General features: G+C 41.1%; 1 long non-coding RNA gene across 1 annotated transcript; it reads left to right on the top strand.

The window, feature by feature from the left end:
- The first annotated feature begins 3,390 nt into the window (after positions 1 to 3,390).
- Positions 3,391 to 6,196, top strand: LOC139785382 (uncharacterized). Its single transcript, XR_011721928.1, has 2 exons — positions 3,391 to 4,612; positions 5,021 to 6,196. It is a non-coding gene; the product is annotated as an uncharacterized lncRNA (long non-coding RNA).
- Positions 6,197 to 9,840: the final 3,644 nt, after the last annotated feature.

Genomic DNA, 9,840 nt, shown 5'->3' with positions numbered 1-9,840 from the left:
TGATTTCATCACTGGTGGAAGTTTTTTCAAAGCTGTGGCCTTGAGGCCATCAGGGCCAGGAGCTGTGCCCAAGTTCTTCTTAGCATCTATAGCCCTGACTACCTCCCTCACGGTGATCGGTGGTATATCCTCCTCAGAATCGCCCAAATCGACGAGTCTCAAAGCATTGCCAGGCGGAAATAGATTGTCCAACAATTGTCCCAGTATATCAGGTTCCAGGGTATACGTAAGTCCCGGCGTGGATCTTCGAAGCCTATTAAGGACTATCCTATATGGGAGGCCCCATGGATCGTCATCCAGAGTTGCAATCAACTTTTGCCATGATTGCGTTTTTGCCCTTCGGATCTCGAGTTTGAGCTCCCGATTGGCAAGGATAAAAGCCGTTCGTTTGTGTGTCAATTCCTCAGGTGGGTCCCTATTCCGAGCCCGAGACCAAGTCCTTCTTGCCGCTATGGTTGTCCTCCTGAGTTGAGCTATCTCCTGACTCCACCAATATGTGCGGGGCCTGTTTCCGTAATCACGTACACGAGGTACCGCAGATCTACATGCATTCGTAATACATAAGTGGATCCATTTGTCAGGTTTAAAATTAGTCATATATTCCTCGTCAGGAGGAGTAACTGCGCAGGTCCACTCAATCGCCTCCTGGTACATCTCGGTGTCCATGTTTCGAAAACTCCACCGTGGAGCTCGCCTAAATATGGGATCTTCCAACGGAGAATCGGAAATGCTAAATGTTATGTAGGCGTGATCTGAAAGAGACTCCATATCATCTCGTACAGCCCAGTGTCGAATTCTTCTCAGCAAACCGGGGGAAGCCCAGGTAAGGTCGATAATCGAGCTACCTCGGTTGGACATAAAGGTAGGTTTGTTTCCAGTATTCACAAGTCGAACGTCCGCCTGAGCCACCCAATCCTCGAGAAGATCGCCCTTAAAATCTCGAAATCTAGAGCCCCAAAGAATCGCATGTGCGTTAAAGTCTCCACAAATTAATAGATTCTGGTTATCCAGAATACTCGAACACAATATGGTGAGTTCGTCAATAAAACCAGAATATCCGTTATAGTCGGTATTTGGTGACATATAACAAGACGCGATACAGATGTCGCCATATTTAATTATAATAGAAAATTGCCCTTTCGCAAGTAATATCGCAGGATATTTCGCGGCGCGGTTGTTAACATAAAAGGCGGCCAGTCCATTGCCGCTATAGAACCATTGCTGGGAGCTGGGTGTGCGGGCGGGCTCCGATACCACACACACAGCAGCCCCCAGCTCCTCAGCTTGGTGTAAGAGAAGGTTCTGGGCTTCTCTACTTCTATTTAGATTGGTCTGTATTATAGTCGACATCGCAATTATTTACCGCTAGGGCCAACGCGTGGCCTTAAAGCTCCGTCTCTTCCAAAGCAAGCAGGGGAGGATCCCAGTCGATGATTCGACTGCCTGCCAGCCTCAGCACAAACTACACAATGAGGGGTTGCGACACATTGTTCTATCTGGTGTCCGCGCTCCCCGCACTTAAAACAGGACCCAGTGCGGTCCTCCGGATAGCTGCATGTATTCCTGACGTGCCCGTACCTCCAGCACTTAAAGCACTGTACGGGTCGCGGCTCGAGTAATTCTACACGCGCAATCGTCCATCCGATCTTGAGCTTTCCAGTGTCGCTTACCTTAATTGCGGCCGCTAATGGGCATTTGATCCAAACAGAATTTAGTCCATTTTGCATCGGCCTAATATTGCCTATTCTGATTTCCGTTTCGTCACAGTCCCCAATGATGGAGATTGCATTGAGGATATCCGGTTTTGAAATAGAATCATCAATGTTCCACAATCTAATTTTGCCCATAGTGGTTGGTCGGTTAATGCGGGCTACGGAACTGCTAAGTACCTCTTTAAGTTTCCTAGAGAGGACATCTGCCTTAAGTGCACCATCTTCGCCGGGAATCTCAATTACTATACCGCCATTAATGCCTCTGCAAATTTTTGAATTTTCAATACCGAGTGTGTTTAACTCAATGTTTTCTCGCGCTTTCTTAAGGATATCAGCATACAAAGTTTTATCAATGCTAGTAATTGTGATGGCTGCTGTTTTTGGTGGTCTACGTCGAGGGGTGCCACGAGGGTTTTTGTTCGTCCCTTCAGTAGTCAAACTTTTAAATCTACGTCGGGTATCCGTATTCCCAGTGATTTTCCTATGGACATTCCTAGGCGTCTGGTTTTGTTGTATATCTGTGTCTTCGGACGGACCATCCGAGTGCGAAACAAGTCTAACTCGTAATTGACGTTTACGATCAGCCAAGTAAGACAATTGTTTATTAATTTGACTTATTTCCTGGGCGATCTCTCCACTCTCTGCCTCCTCGGGATGAAGAGGAGGGTCAGGAGCATCCAAATGTGTACCACTTAATTTTCCAATTTTCCGATTGCTATGTTTTCTATTAGAAGTCTGTCTCCTACCATCACTCTCAGGACGGGGAACCACGCCAGATTTCTTAGATGGTACTTGTAATCGATTATCACCAATCAACAATTGGCTATCGGTCACTTTTGGTTTCTCTCTCACCCTTTGGAGAAGAGGGGGAAATTCCAATCGTTCCTGGTTATTTTCTTCAGAATCAGTGGATGGAGGAGGCATGGATCTTCTCCGAGAAGATTGTGAAATAGATGATAATTTGGTTAAAGATTGACCACGATGGGAATCAAGTTCCTTTCTCAAATTCTTACTCTCTTCCTCTAATCGAGTATTTTGAATATCAAACGAAGTTGATTTAGAATTTTCCATCTTAGTTATTCTGGCACGAAGAGCCTCCATCTCCCGTCTGAGTATAGAATTTTCATCCTTGATTAGAGATAATTCTCTTTTAGTCTTCTCATCTTCCCGCTTTAGGTCTCCAAGTCGCACAGAGAGCTCAGCGTTTTGTACTCTTAAAGAGGAAACATCTCCGGTCGACTCCAGCCTCCCGGCAAGAACAGTTATAATTTCAGATATATTAATTAATCCGCGTCGCATAGATCCGCTTAGAGTTCCCTGAAGGCTCTTACTCTCTTTTCTGATCACATCAATCTTCTGGATAAACTCAGATGTAAGGTCAGATAACTTCTCGGTATCTAACTCTTTCAATTCATCCGGCGATATGACCTTCATTCGAGTTCTAGCGTTCAAGGAAGTTGTTGAGAGCACCGGGTCTCTCGTTGCAATACAAGGTGTTTTTCGTTTTTTAATATGACCTTTTGCCGAAGGCGATAAATTGCTCTGGGAATGTGGAGATTCTTCTGCTTTCCTCTTACTTCCAGTTGTGATTTCTTCTTCCGAATCTGAGTCAATAATAATCGGATCTACTGGGGGACTGTTGTCCCGATTTATGGAGGGAGGATGTTCACCATCACCCATCTCATCATCACGTCCAGTCCTTGAAGTCGCAGTAAAAGGTGGGTATTCCTCATCGTCGGCCTCATGTCCGAGTTCCAATTCGGGAACATGGAAAGAGGGACGCTCCGAAAGATCCGAAAATAAGAATTTTTGTGGGAGTTGTAGTTCCTGTTCCGGAGTAGTAGATCTTGATCTGTCCATGCGATCAAGAATCCTCTTGGCAATCAATACACCGCGATCGAAGGTAGTTTCAGCGTCATCCATGGGTAACGTCGGTGGTATTGATTTGTTTGACACCCAATCCGGACGCAAATTCATTTCAGTGTTTTTATCCTTTTTTTTCTTTTTCTTTTCTCTCTTCTTTATATTTTTCAGCGGTAGCTCCTTCGCCACCGGCGCCCGCAGGCAACGCCGATGGTGGCCCTTCGCAGGATGACGACCTACCGGCTTCAGGGACGGGAAAGCCGGCCTGCCGGTCACTGGGATCCGAAACCAGCGACAGTGAAATCTCGTGTTCCTTGTTCATTGCCATATTGTTTGTGGTTTTTTATCGGGGTGTCCTTCCCCTAGGACAGCATAAGTGATATGCGTTGTCCAGGCGCATATCAATGGACAGCTCATAAAAAGGAGTACGCATCGCCCAGTTGCGCATCCAATAACTTGATGTACAGCTATGAAACAGACTATCCCGCGCAAAGGGTGAGCAATACGCGAAAAAGAGTTTAAATTTTGCTCAGTAGAGCCCATACACAAACATTACTTAAAAAGTAACAGTTTCCAACTAATATTAAGAATTGTAAATTACTTAATTAATTAATTGCCTAGCAAATGTGAGATTATACCTTTCTTTTATATTAGGTTTTCTATTATGTTTTTTTTTTTTTTTTTTAATTAGAGTACCAGGCAATGTACAAAATATCAATCCAAGATACATCGAATGTCAGTAATTATAAAAATATTTCATAATTTCAATAGATCACATTGAGACTAATCCTCAGTGAATGACTTACAGAATATTTACGCTGTACAGTCGTTCACGGAAAGGTTGCAACACTTTTTTTGGATGGGTTTTGGAACGCACGAATATTTAGAGACTGCGAGCCACTGCGTCTAGGGAGCTGCCGTGACGGGCCGTGACCAGCAGTGAGCTGTAGTGAGAGGTTAAGACAGCTGTCAAAAGAGCATATACAGGGTGTGTATACACAGCAAAAGACATCTTACAGCGTAACATCTGATAACAGGTAGGAACAAGACATCTTAAATAACGTATACTTTTTACGATATTTTAATTTAAATAAATAAATAATAAATAAATAAATAAATAAATAAATAAATAATTAAATAAATAAATAAATCTATTTAAATTAAAATATTTAAATTAAAAAATAGAGTAATTCCAATAACTTTCAAGTCTTAAATTATTTCTCTTACATATTTCGCGACGTTTGATAAGTCTATCTAGTTAAGATATAATATGAGCTAAACGATTTGTTATATATTTCTATACGTTGTAGAATTTTGCCAAAGGACTGGAATAAGAGAAAATTTTATTTTGCAATAAATATTCTAATATATTTATAATTATAAGTCAGATATGATTTGCTTTACAAAGATGCAGACTGTAGTAACCATCATATATATTCTTGCAGATAATATAAAGAAACGAGGAACTGTCTCCTTGTGCAAACGTATATGGCACACTCTTCTGCGTGTTCACAAGTGGATGAGCATGAGTGGATACATCTATTCATGGCTTCCGTGAACCATTTCCAAGGAAAGTCCCACGACCACCTGCAGGTTGAACGATAAATAAATATATCATTCAGAATAAAACACGAAAATTCGTTAGCCTAACTGGCAATAATTTTAATATTAATACAACAACGTTTCGACCTCTACTTTGGGTCCTTATCAAGTTATAAGTTATTTAGCAATGATTGAATTGCGCGTCAGGTTTTGAATCTAATGTTCGCTATGTTATACTTCCTGACCACATAGTTTAACGATGATAATAAGATTCAAAACCTGACGCGCAATTAAATCATTGCTAAATAACTTATAACTTGATAAGGACCCAAAGTAGAGGTCGAAACGTTGTTGTATTAATATTAAAATTATTGCCAGTTAGGCCGACGAATTTTCGTGTTTTATTATTTTATCACTGGCGAAGAATTATTTTATGGATTATTCAGAATGTTTTTTCTAACGAACAATTGTCCAAGGGGAATAGATTCGCAGAAACTTATTTCAATCAAAATCCAAACACTTTGCCAAGCATTATAAAGCTGATAGAAAAGCGTAAAAATAATCTTAAAGAGGCCGTACTTATATTTTTACAAACCGATTTGGGAGAAATGAAAGTGACCAATTGATCTGATCAATCAAAAATATCAAATGTAACGCAAGACATATAATTATCTGCATAATTTTTCAAATAATATTATTTTTATTTATTATTACCGTTTTGTAAATAACATTTTATTCAGTTTTAATTATTTCTAATACGTCTTAATATTTTTCGAGTTCAACGAGTTCTGAGCTGAGCGTTGAATGGCGGCCGAAGAGGACGACCACGACGGCTCGCGCCGCCACGGAAGCCTCGCAGCAAGGAAGATCCGCGGGAGGCCAAGGCACGGGACCGAGCTCAGATCCCCGAGACTGGCGCGAGAACGCCGATCGGTTCACCTCGCCCAGGCCCGGCACGTGAAATAATGGCGTCGCTTTTTAATATTTAGTATTTATTAATAGACTGGAAGTTACTGATAAAATTATCTACGACATATTACTGTTGTGTAATTAACAAATAATTTATATAGTATTATAGATTTGATAAATTTATCTGTAGAATAAACATTGTATTTTCTGTTGAATCTTCAAAATTTAATATTATTCGACAATCATCTGCATTCTCCGACACCACTGCACAACTAAATATCTCTTCCAGTCTTCCTGAACGCCGGAAAATTAAATACAGTATCCAAAGTATTAAATCTAATTATAATATCGATATCCTTTTGTTGCTGTAATCGAATTTCCTGCGACTGGCGAACAATGTTCGGTGGCGGACTGCAAATTGTTGGACTTCTTGCCGTTTGTGTGCGAGCATTGTCAGGCCACCTTCTGCAAAGAGCATTTCAATATGGTATCGCACGAGTGTTTAAAAACGGAGACCGCAAAATTCGTTATGTAGGACAATCGGCAAGCTTCCTGTGCTCTAAGGAATCTTGCAAGGATGCGTCGTTGATCGAGATGCCTTGTATCAAGTGTAAGCGGCATTTTGCGTGGCGCACAGGCATCACGGAGCTGAGTGAAACGGAGAAGACACAGAAACTGAAGAAATGGCAGATACCAAAGAAACAATTTGCAGAAGCAAAAGCTATAGTGGATCAACAAATCGCGGACAGTTTGAGGAAATCCAAATATACAACACTGGCAAATAAAGTACTATTACATGTTATATATAAAACAGAAAATATATGTTTTAACGGAAAACGTGAGCATAGATGTGTATTATACAAAGAGTGACCGCAAAAATAGCCTCTTTTTTCACCCTTGAATTTAGACTTCTACTTACAAGTACTAAATGATAGTCTATAATGAGTCATGAATTCTCAGAAAGTTTCAGATTTAGCTGGCTTTTTATTTTCAAGATATGGAGGGTCAAAGTTGTTGATTTCACCAACTTCACAGGCCCACAAAAAGAGAAAAGTTGTCTACGCCATGGACTAGACCATGGTATTCCCATGTATTTTCGCCTGCTGAAACCGAATATGACCTCAGTTTTGCCCCTACACGTCAGGATTTTTTTCTACAGCCAAAAACAAGGTATTTTGCCCCTACAAAACACCCTGTTTTTGGTTGTAGAAAAAAATCATGACGTGTAGGAGCAAAACTGAGGTCACATTCGGTTTCAGCAGGCAAAAATACATTGGAATACCATAGTCTAGTCCATGGCGCAGACAACTTTTCTCTTTTTGTGGGCCTGTGAAGTTGGTGAAATCAACAACTTTGACCCTCCATATCTTGAAAATAAAAAGCCAGCTAAATATCTGAAACTTTCTGAGGATTCATGACTCATTATAGACTATCATTTAGTACTTGTAAGTAGAAGTCTAAATTCAAGGGTGAAAAAAGAGGCTATTTTTAGCCTATTTTTGCGGTCACTCTTTCTGCAAAAAAGAATAATAGGCAACAATCCACTAATTGGACAGCTATTAAAACAGTATGATTTTTTTCATGCCACTTGTGATATATCGGATTTTATACGATTATCTGTCGACATAATTTGACTCATCGGTAATGGCGAAAGAACACAGCTCTTAGAATAATACTTGTTTATTACAAACTAGAAGGTTTTATATCAGTTTTATATCAGTTTTTTATTATGCAGCTTCAAAAAGTATCGTTACAATAACAGTTACAATCGTTACAAATTCTTACAGATCTGAAAGATTAGAAAGTGAATCTCCAAAGCTCAAGCCGCTTGTCCGGTCTGTAAATGAAGACACTGTCGATCGGCATCGACCCGGAGGGATTCACCTCAACCCATCGCCACTGTGTAATACGTGAAGAAGCCCAGCTTCACGAGGGTGATGAAGATGATGAAGAGAGGCGGTGGGCAGCAGGCAGCATGCGTAGTGATCGGAAGTATAAAGTAGTAGTATGCGTAGTACTTTCGGTCCCGCTCCTCCATGAGGAATTCATCGCCGATCATGCGGACCATCATGATAACGGCATGGCTGGTATATTATTAATTATAACAATTATTATTTATATGATTATTTGTATAATTTATGTGATCGTTATATTTATCTAATTTATATGATTATTACGAATAACTGATGAATAACTGCAATCTCTCGTTGCAGTGTGGTATCACCACGTCGATAGCACACACACCGCAAGCTGGTAGGCTCAACACCCCGCGCGACGGAGAGTATGCGTTCACTCAGCTCGGCCAAGACATTCGGACGAACGGCGCCAACGACGACGACGACGACGACGACGGCAACGTTGGGGAGGACGACGCGACGGTGCACGAGACGGTGTTCGCTCGCTCGGACTCGCAAATCCACCCGTGCCGATAGCGAGCATCAACGCGGACGTTGGATGCGCTCGACGATCGAAGGAAGGTAAGTGGCCGTGGAAGGAAGAGGCAGTCATATATAGGTATGATTGCCTGATATACTCTATAAAAAGAAGAAAAATAAGCTCAATTTAATTATTTATAAACTTTTTCTATTTTGAATTTTACAAAGTAATTTACTCAAAGAGTAATATGTTTCAGGTACGGTGTCTTACCTGAGGTGAGAACTTCTCTTAAATATATATATAGGAGACCGATCATATATATGACGACGGTAGTGGAAATTAAAAAAAGCATAAACCTTAAAATTACCTCGGATAGCTTTTACCTTAGAACGCTCTCATTCAATATTAATTCATTCATTCATTCATTCATTCATTCATTCATTCATTCATTACGTTCATTCTATATTATAGTTTAATAATGTTTCTATATTTTAAAATATAGAAACATTATTAAACTATAATATAATATTTCATCGAGATTGTTCAAGCTACAATCATTCAATATCAAACATTCATTCATGCATAATCCATGGAAGGTCACATAGTATTAATACCGCGTGACACTTCCATGGTTGTCTAGCACCGCTCTTAATCTTTGGGGCATAGATTGCACTAAATTGTGGAATAGCGCGGGCCTTGCGCGGAAACCCTCCCACACATTAAGAACGTGTTGCTCAAGTTCCTCGCGTGTACGCCGAATTCTTGGATTCCACTCTTGAACAATTATGCCCTAAAGATTTTCGATCACATTCATATCCGGAGATTTGGCTGGCCAATCCAACGTCCTAAGGTTGGGTTGTGTGGCCAACCATTCCTGAACCAATCTCGATCGATGCACTCCTGAATTGTCTTGAACAAAATTGACACGAGGTACACCAGGAAATGTTTCCGCAACGTATGGCATCATATTAGTGCGCAATATGTTGACATACTCCTGACCGTTCATACGCGGTGTGGTGCGTACCAACGGTCCAGGGCCGCGCGAGGTCATGCACCCCCAAAACGCTAACGTGATGCGGCCACTTCGTTCGCGGAAATATACGTTAGTCGCATCGTACCTCGTGCCTTTTGTTCTCCACAATGTCACACGTCCAGATTCATCCGTTGAGAATACTTTTTCATCAGAGAAATAGTATTCTCCCATTCATTCTCCCAAGCCAAATGTTCAAAGGCAAAAGCCATCCGTTGGTCTTGGTGATTTTCTGTTAACGCTTGTTTTTGAGCAGGGATACGATGGTGATATCCCTGTTCTCGCCATCTACGCCGAACAATTTCCGCGGAACAATTCAAATTATGTTCCACTACCGTCTGTTGTGCTGACCGGAATCCGTTCCCTTGCATCAAATTGCGGAGAAGTTCGTCGTCTTCAGCGGAAGTA

This window comes from Temnothorax nylanderi, unplaced genomic scaffold (assembly GCF_030848795.1).
Source record: "Temnothorax nylanderi isolate EJ_2023f unplaced genomic scaffold, tnyl_v1.0 TNYL_tig0791_pilon, whole genome shotgun sequence".
Lineage (NCBI taxonomy): Eukaryota > Metazoa > Arthropoda > Insecta > Hymenoptera > Formicidae > Temnothorax > Temnothorax nylanderi.
Note: the sequence above shows the minus strand (reverse complement) of the source record. Positions and strands in the feature narration are given on the sequence as shown.